The following is an 8,757-nucleotide window of genomic DNA, read 5'->3' on the forward strand; positions in this document are numbered from 1 at the left end:
TATATGTGTTTATTTTGGAGATATCAGCTTGAAAAGGTAAGCATGTTGAGTCTAGCTGTCATTCAAGGTGAAATTAACAATAATTAATTTTTACCTCATAAAGAGATTATTTTACCCCATTGTTAGTGATTTATGGTAGCAGTCTATATAATTTCCTTAAAAATCTGCATATTTAGTATAAGATATGCCCTTGCCCATTAGAACATACCTATGGAATTTATTAATGTTTTGTTCATTTCAAAAATAATTTTCTCATTCTTCAATTCTTGTAAGATAGCCAGGAGGCTATAAGATGATTTAATATTCTAGATCAAAACAACTCATAAAGGGCTATTTACATATTTAGCCTTCACAGTTTATAATTTTATTTTAAAAATTTTATTATGAGCTTGTAATTTTATCAAGAATACTGAAAAAGCAAAGTGTGGTATTATGATATTATGTATATACTGGTTTTTTTCCATGGTTCCTGGCTTCCCAAGGCAGGACTCTAATCTTCTGCCTTTCTGTCTTGGAGCTGGCCAAAGTAGGTTGGAAATTCTCCAACTACCTTGTCTGATTGTAGGTCATAAGATCTCTCGTTTCTGGACGGGTTCTGCCCCATACCCACGAGGAAGTAATGCTTCACAGAGAGGCCAGAAAGAACCTGAACAAACAGAACGTTTTTGGTTTCCCCACTCAGTCTATTAGCATTAGATCATACCCTTTTTGTCCAGTTACATTTCTACATGGTTGTCCATGCTTCTGTCACGGCTATGTAATGAAGTGTCCATAAAAGCCCAAAAGGACAGAGAGAGTACAGAAGGAGACACCAACATAAATGGAGACTTCTATATTAAAAAAAAACATTATTAAGGAGTGAATAAAAGATAAATAAACACTGTGGGGACAATTGGCTATCCATATTTAAACACTTAAAAATTTCTCTACTCAAACTATACAAAAAAATAAAGATGGATAAAAAAGCTAAATATAAATATATTTTAAAAAGGAACTGAAAGTAAGCAGCCCAAATCACAAAATAAGAGAATAGAGTTGGGCGTTAGAAAAGTAAAATGGAACTGGAGAAGTTAAAGTGGACTTTAGTTATATGTAGATTGATTTCCTTTTTTTTTTTTTTAATAAAGACTAGAAACAACTATGAATAGCCAGAATATGTTTGCTATCTCCATCATCATATTTTTATGTTTTTGCAATTTCTCAAAATAAAAAGTAAAAAATGAAAAAATAAAAAAACAAATTAAATGACAACTAAGTAATAGGTGAATAGTTTTTTTTAAAAAAAATTTAGGACTGAATTTTTGAGTATTTTCATACAAAAATATTTGGAGTATCCTGCGCATATCACATTAGCATTTATATCAGAAAAGGCTAGACCACCATGGGTTTTAGTGGGATCTAGAAGTGGACAATTAGAGAATTGGAGCAGAGGATTTGGATGAGAATCAAGGTGGAAGCACCACCATAGTCCTTCCTGGCTGAGGATTTCATCACTGGTCTTGTAAATGAAATTCACGTAACTACTACCATCACATTATATGCTTTCGTTTATTCAATTTATTGAACACATATTTATTGAGTATCTCATAAACATTAAGCACTAGGCTAAGCACTGAGGATTCAGCAGAGCAGGACAAGATCCCTGCTCACAGGTTAATCTCTACTAGAAAAGAAATATTTGAAATAATAATTATTCAGATACCTTTAGCATTACAAAATCCTATTAGGCCATAAAAGAAAAATAGTTATATTTGTGTTATTTGGAATTTTCTATATTTATCATTAAATTAAGTGAAGAAAACTCTTTGTAGTTAAAATCAGTTCTGTGCTGGGTATTAATTTCTTGTCTTTTGTCTCCAATACAATTATGAGTAAAAGCTGCTGAGTGATTCTGAGATAGTTTGTGATTCATTAAAAAAAAAAAAAACAGAGGATGATTCTTTTCTCATTACTTTGTTCTAGAGTTAAATAAAAAAAGATCCCTATGGTCGGCTGCATAATGGCCCCCGAAGATATCCATGTCCTAATCCCTAGGACCTGTAAATGTAACCTTATTTAGAAATAGGTATTTGCAGAGGAAATCAAGTTAAAACAAAGTTATTCAGATTACAGTGGGCTCTAAATCCAACATGATTGGTATCCTTATAAGAAGACAGAAATTTGGACAGGAAAATCTCCAGACACTTGGAAACTAAACAATACACTCTATAATAAACAACACATTAAGAAAAATGAAAAAAAAATGCATTGAACTGAATAAATATGAGAATGCAACACATCAAAATTTGTGGAACACAGCTAAAGTAGTGACGAGAGGGAAATTTATAGCACTAAATGCATACATTAGAAAAGAGGAAGAGTCTCAAATGAGTAATGTGATCTCCCACCTCAAAAGCAGCATAAGAAGGAAATAAAGAGCAAAAATCAATGAAATTAAAAATGAAAGGACAATAAAGAAAATCAATGAAACAAAAAGCTGAATCTTTGAAAAGATCAATAAAATTGACTATCTTCTAGGAAAACTGTCAAAGGAAAAAAGAGGAGAGACTCAAATTACCAACATCAGGAACAAAAACAGGGGATACCACTACAGACCATGCAGACTTCCAAATGATAATAAAGGAATACTAAAAACAATTCTACACACATAAATTTGACAACTTTGATGAAATGAAGCAATGCTCAAAAAACACAAATTATCATAACTCACCCAATATGGAATAATTTGAATAGCCCTATGACTACTAAATAAATTGAATTTTTGATTTGAAAACTTCACAAAAGGAATTTCCAGGTCCAGATGTTTCACTGGAGAATCCTATCAACCATTTAAAGAATTAATACCAATTCTATACAACCTCTTTCAGAATATAGGAGAGGAAACATTTTTCAATTCATTTTATGAAGCTAGTACAGTATTACCCTGATATCCAAACCAGACACAGCAGTATAAAGAGAGAAAAACATACACAATGTTTCTCATGAGTATAGATGCAACAATCCTTAGTAAATAAAATCTATCAATATATAAAAAGAATTACACCCCATGACCAAATGGGGTTTATTCCAGGAATAAAGTATGAAAAACCAGACACAGCAGTATAAAGAGAGAAAAACATACACAATGTTTCTCATGAGTATAGATGTAACAATCCTTAGTAAATAAAATCTATCAATATATAAAAAGAATTACACCCCATGACCAAATGGGGTTTATTCCAGGAATAAAGTATGACATTTTTAAGTCCAGTGAATTGTTTTACTTTTTAAAAAGATTTGAGCACAGAATGATTTCAGAATAAAACATAAAAGTGTAGAAAAATTTTGCATTTATTTATTTTTCCTGTTTAAACATAGAATACGCTCAATAGTGCTATAAAGTGCATCATGCTGTTTTATTTTATTATGTGAGCTTCATGCTCCAGGAATATCATCTATGGGGTTGATTCTATTTTCTTTTACCAGTTGTACAATTTAATATTCAGCAAACATAACAGTTTTGTGTGTGAATTTTTTCATAAAATATATAATTACAACATTGCTTTCAAAATGAATAACTAAAACCACCGCATTGCTTTATTAATAATATGCACTTTAGCTTTCTAAAAAATAATTTCTTTGTACATTATTTCTCTTACAACTGTAATTTTAGTTGAATCATTGACTATTGCACACCAAGTGCTCAAGCTTGTCAATTTCAAAAGTCTCTTAAATCAAAGCAGTCTTTTATTCTACTCTCCCTTTGAAACAAGTTATGAAAATAAAAGGAGATGCAATGTATTTTTATCCAATATGACATTAATAAATCTCTAGGACATTATTTTTAATATTCTACAGAGAGTCTTATTGAGATCAAGATCAAAGCAGTTTCATGGCTGCCTTAGAATATAATGTGCTAGTAATAAGCATCAGCTTTATTTTTCCAAGTGTCTGTATAGACACTATTTCTAGAAGTTTCTGTTTCCATGTACTTTATGATAAGGGTACCTAAAATACATCCCAATGATTAGACCAGATAAAGATACACACAACTAAATATTATCAATTTTCAATGGTAGAGGTATAAACAAGAATAGAATAACAAAAAGTAACAAAAATGACAAAGGCAACATCAAAAACAAAACAAACCTTAAATCTTAAAAGTTATATTTATCAGAGTTAGGCCATTCTTTACAATTTTATCTGGAGAGGAGTACTATACTGGTGGGCAAGAATGTGTAATAGTTTATTACTGTGTTTAATATTCCTTTGTCTAAAATGATATTGGCATTTACATTCATAGGACTGCTGTAGTATTAATTTTTATGAAGACCCAGTAGCAAGTGCATTTGTAAAATGAAAGATTTGAATTCATTTCCATTTACATAAAAGCAACTTAGTGCACAGAGATCATTAATTTATCCTCAAACCATGTATAAATTATTGAGCTAATTTTGATTTTCCAAATAAATGCAATACGAAAATGAGATCTCAACAGGCAATATTTCTTCATGTCTGTGGAGGCTTTATACATTTCTATCCTGCCTCTGAAAGATACAAAGAGGGAATTACAGCAATTCTGACTTAAGGAATAGACAGATTTTGAGCTACATGCCAACCCAATTAAAAGATACAGAGCCTTCAATACAAACATAACCTTTTGATGTGAGATGGCAGTCACTTGAAGACCTGGTTAAAGAAAAAGTTGGTGACATGACATACGTGGAGCTCTTAATGATGTTGAAGGAAAATGAAGGGGATGTACTATTGTTGAATTCAAGATGGAAAAGAGCACGAAAAAAGCTGCGCAAGTTCTAAACAAGCACAGTCTGGGTGGAAGACCACTGAAAGTCAAAGATCCTGCAGGCGAACATGCCAGAAGAGCAATGAAAAAGGTGATGGCTACGGCTGGTGGGATATGTATGGGACCAGGTGGCAGAATGATTAATATCCCACCCAGTATCCTAAAGAATCCTAACATCCCAAATGAGAATATCCATGCATTGCAGGCTGGAAGACTTGGAAGCACAGCATTTGTAGCAAATCTGGATTATAAATTTAGCTGGAAGAAACATATTTAGTATGACTGGTGTGGTGGTCATAGCAGACATTCTTGAGAATAAAGATGGAAAAAGTCATGGAACAAGCACCATTACTTTTGAANACTGTAAGGTTTCTCTGGCAGCCCGCTCCCTCACACAAGACGTAGATGTGGAGAAAATGGCAGCAGAGTCAACGTGGCAGCTGAGGTAGCGACAGAGATCAAAATGGGGAAGGAGAGCTGTGCACCCCACAAGCCGGGCCAAGGGCAATGGGGCTCCGGCCGAAGGGTGAAGGAGAACGACCTTCTCAGAATGAGAAAAGGAAGGAGAAAAACATAAAAAGAGGAGGCAATAATTTTGAGCTACATGCCAACCCAATTAAAAGATACAGAGCCTTCAATACAAACGTAACCTTTTGATGTGAGATGGCAGTCACTTGAAGACCTGGTTAAAGAAAAAGTTGGTGACATGACATACGTGGAGCTCTTAATGATGTTGAAGGAAAATGAAGGGGATGTACTATTGTTGAATTCAAGATGGAAAAGAGCACGAAAAAAGCTGCGCAAGTTCTAAACAAGCACAGTCTGGGTGGAAGACCGCTGAAAGTCAAAGATCCTGCAGGCGAACATGCCAGAAGAGCAACGAAAAAAGGTGATGGCTACGGCTGGTGGGATATGCATGGGACCGGGTGGCAGAATGATTAATATCCCGCCCAGTATCCTAAAGAATCCTAACATCCCAAATGAGAATATCCATGCATTGCAGGCTGGAAGACTTGGGAGCACAGCATTTGTAGCAAATCTGGATTATAAAGTCAGCTGGAAGAAACATATTTAGTATGACTGGTGTGGTGGTCAGAGCAGACATTCTTGAGAATAAAGATGGAAAAAGTCATGGAACAAGCACCATTACTTTTGAATAGTTCATTGAAGCTGTGCAAGCTACATCTATGTTTAATGGCCAACGGCTATTTGATTTATGCACGTCAAAGTGCATGAGAGGACCTTACCAAAGGGAGATTTTTTTCCCTCTTGAGTGCCCACAACAAATTCTCTATGCACTTGGTGATATTGGCATAGGGTTAGGACCAGGAGGGCAGCCTATTGATGCCAATCACCAGGATAAAGGCACTGGAATGGGAAACATAGTACCTACAGGAATGGGACTGGAAGGCACAAGATTGGGAATAAATAAAATGGGAGCTGTGGGGGGAACTTTTGGTGGTTGTATGGAAAACATGGGTCCATTTGGATCTGGGATGAACATGGGCAGAATAAATGATGGAGGCAGAGACAGTGTCCCTGGGATTGAGAGGATGGGCCCCAGCACTGACCACATCGGGGCTGCAGATGTGCAGTGCATGGGTGCAGAACTAGGCCATGGCAGGGAGCCTGTGGGCTCTGAGATAGAGCACATGTTCCTAGTCATGGACCACATGGGCTCTGTTGAGCACATGGGCTCTGGCATGGAGCTCATAGGTTCACTGGGCCTCAACCACATGGCCTCCAGCATCCAGTGCATGGGCAAGAGCAGGGAGACATTGGCTCTGGTGTGGAGCACATGGGTGCTGTTTGGGCTTGGCCTTGAGCGCATGGCTGCACCCATTGACCATGTGGGCCAGACCGTTAAGTGCATGGGCTGTGGTGTGGAGTGTGTGGTACCTGCCAATGAGTGTACAAGCGTGAGCATGGAGTGCATGGTGCCCGCAGCATGGGGACTGGCCTGGAGTGCATGGGCCCTGTGATGGATCACATAGCCACTGGCCTGGAGTGTGTGGGGGCCAACGACCTGGAGTGCAAGGTCCTAGAGCTCATGGGAACCAGCAATCTTGAGTAATGGGCGACAACAGCCTGGAGTGCATGGGCCCCACCAGGCACCTAGCCCTGGGTGCTGGCATTGAGTGCTTGGGCCTGGCTATGGGTGGCAGTGGCAGTGCAAGGTTTGACTGCACCATTAAGATGGAATGTGGCAGCTTCAGAGGAAGCTTTTCAGGTTCCTTTGGTGGAGCCAGAGGCCATGCTCCTGGGGTGATCAGGAAGGTCTGCCAGATATTTGTGAGAAATCTGCCATTTGATTTTACATGGAAGATGCTAAAGGAAAAATTCAAGGAATGTGGCCACGTGCTGACACTTCAAGATGGAAAATGGGAAGTCCAAGGGGTGTAGTGTGGTTAAGTTTGAGTCACTAGAGATGGCTGACAGAGCCTGCTGGATAATGAATGACATGAACCTGAGTGACCGAGAGACTGATGTTCAAATGGATAGAAATGCTTATGCAGTTGTCTTTTTTAAACATCAATATCAGACCTCTGAATTTGTATTTTTTCTTGTTAACCATTTAAAATTGTTGGCTGGGTGTGTAAAGATGTTTTAAAAATTCTGTTGCTTTTTGGGGTAATTTGAATTACCTTTTTAATGACTGGTGATCCATTTGACTGTTTGCATTGAGATAGCAAAGTGCACAATTTTTTTTGTAGTTGTGGCATCTTGTTGACATTGACTATGACTTTGATAAATAAATACCAGTTCCTGGGGGCTGGGGGGAGAAAAGAAAAGATATCTTTAGTGTTGGTTCTCCTCTGATTACCTCTTAAGAACATGATTTTTAATTCCTATGTATACTTTCAGATGTTGATTCATCATTCTTTGATTTTGTCTTTTTTTATTTAAGAAAACATCCACCATGCATTATTAAGTTCTTAGAATCATGTTTTCATTTGCTCCTTCTCCTGATATTTACAAAGACTTTTTCCAGAGAATGATATTACCAGATTCATTGAAAATGATTGGATTGGCAAATAATTTGGATAGATGTGAAAATGTATAAAAAGAACAAGTTGGAGTATGTTAATATATATAGTGATACCAAGCATTAGTAAGGATGCAGGTGAATTTGAAGCCATGCACATGTTAGTTGGAGTGTACTGTGGATTGAGCGTCCCCCAAAACTCATTGAAACTTGATCTCCATTGTAACAGTGTTAAGAGGGTGGGAGATCCAGTTATAGTATTTGAAAGGTGGGGCCTTTGAGAGGTGATTGGATTGTGAGGTCTATGTTTTCATGAGTGGATTGATCCATTCATGGAGTAATGAGTTATCATAGGTGTGGTTCTAATGGCTTTATAAGGAGAGCGAGCGAGCAGGTTAGCTCTCTTGTTCATGCCATTTTCTCTTACAATGTGATACCCTGAGTTGCTATAGAGAGTCACCACCCAGAAGAAGGCCTTCACCAGATGTGTTCCCTTATACTTCCCAGGAGGAAAATGTAAAAAATAAATTTTATTTCTTTATAAATTACCCAGCTTCAAGTATTTGTTATAAGCAACAGAAATAGACTAGTACAGAGTGTGGATTGGTCTGACCACTTTGGACAGCAATTTGAGAATATCTTGTAAAGTTCCAGATGCACATACCATACCATTCCACTATTCTATTTCTCTACCCTAGAAAAACCACAGTTTTTGTGCACAGAGAAAATCTTCGGGCAAGTTTGTAACAAAGAAAATAATCCATCTGACAGTGAATTAATATATACTTATTATTCAAATAATTACTACGAAAGATCTATAATGAGTGGTCCAGGTCTTCATGAGTAAACATGGTTAATTTAAAAAATGCAGTGCTCAGATAAGAAAATTGCAAACGATACTTAAAGTATAATACACTTATGTAAATCTTTAAAATAGTACTATTTTTAAATGCTACATACATAATAAAACTACAAAATTGTCCATAAA

At 36.5% G+C, this 8,757-nt stretch overlaps 1 pseudogene; it reads left to right on the forward strand.

The window, feature by feature from the left end:
- The first annotated feature begins 5,061 nt into the window (after positions 1 to 5,061).
- Positions 5,062 to 8,757, forward strand: part of LOC103585944 — a 21,298-nt pseudogene continuing 17,602 nt past the window's right edge.

The sequence above is a fragment of the Galeopterus variegatus genome, unplaced genomic scaffold (genome assembly GCF_000696425.1).
Source record: "Galeopterus variegatus unplaced genomic scaffold, G_variegatus-3.0.2 Scaffold288, whole genome shotgun sequence".
NCBI lineage: Eukaryota > Metazoa > Chordata > Mammalia > Dermoptera > Cynocephalidae > Galeopterus > Galeopterus variegatus.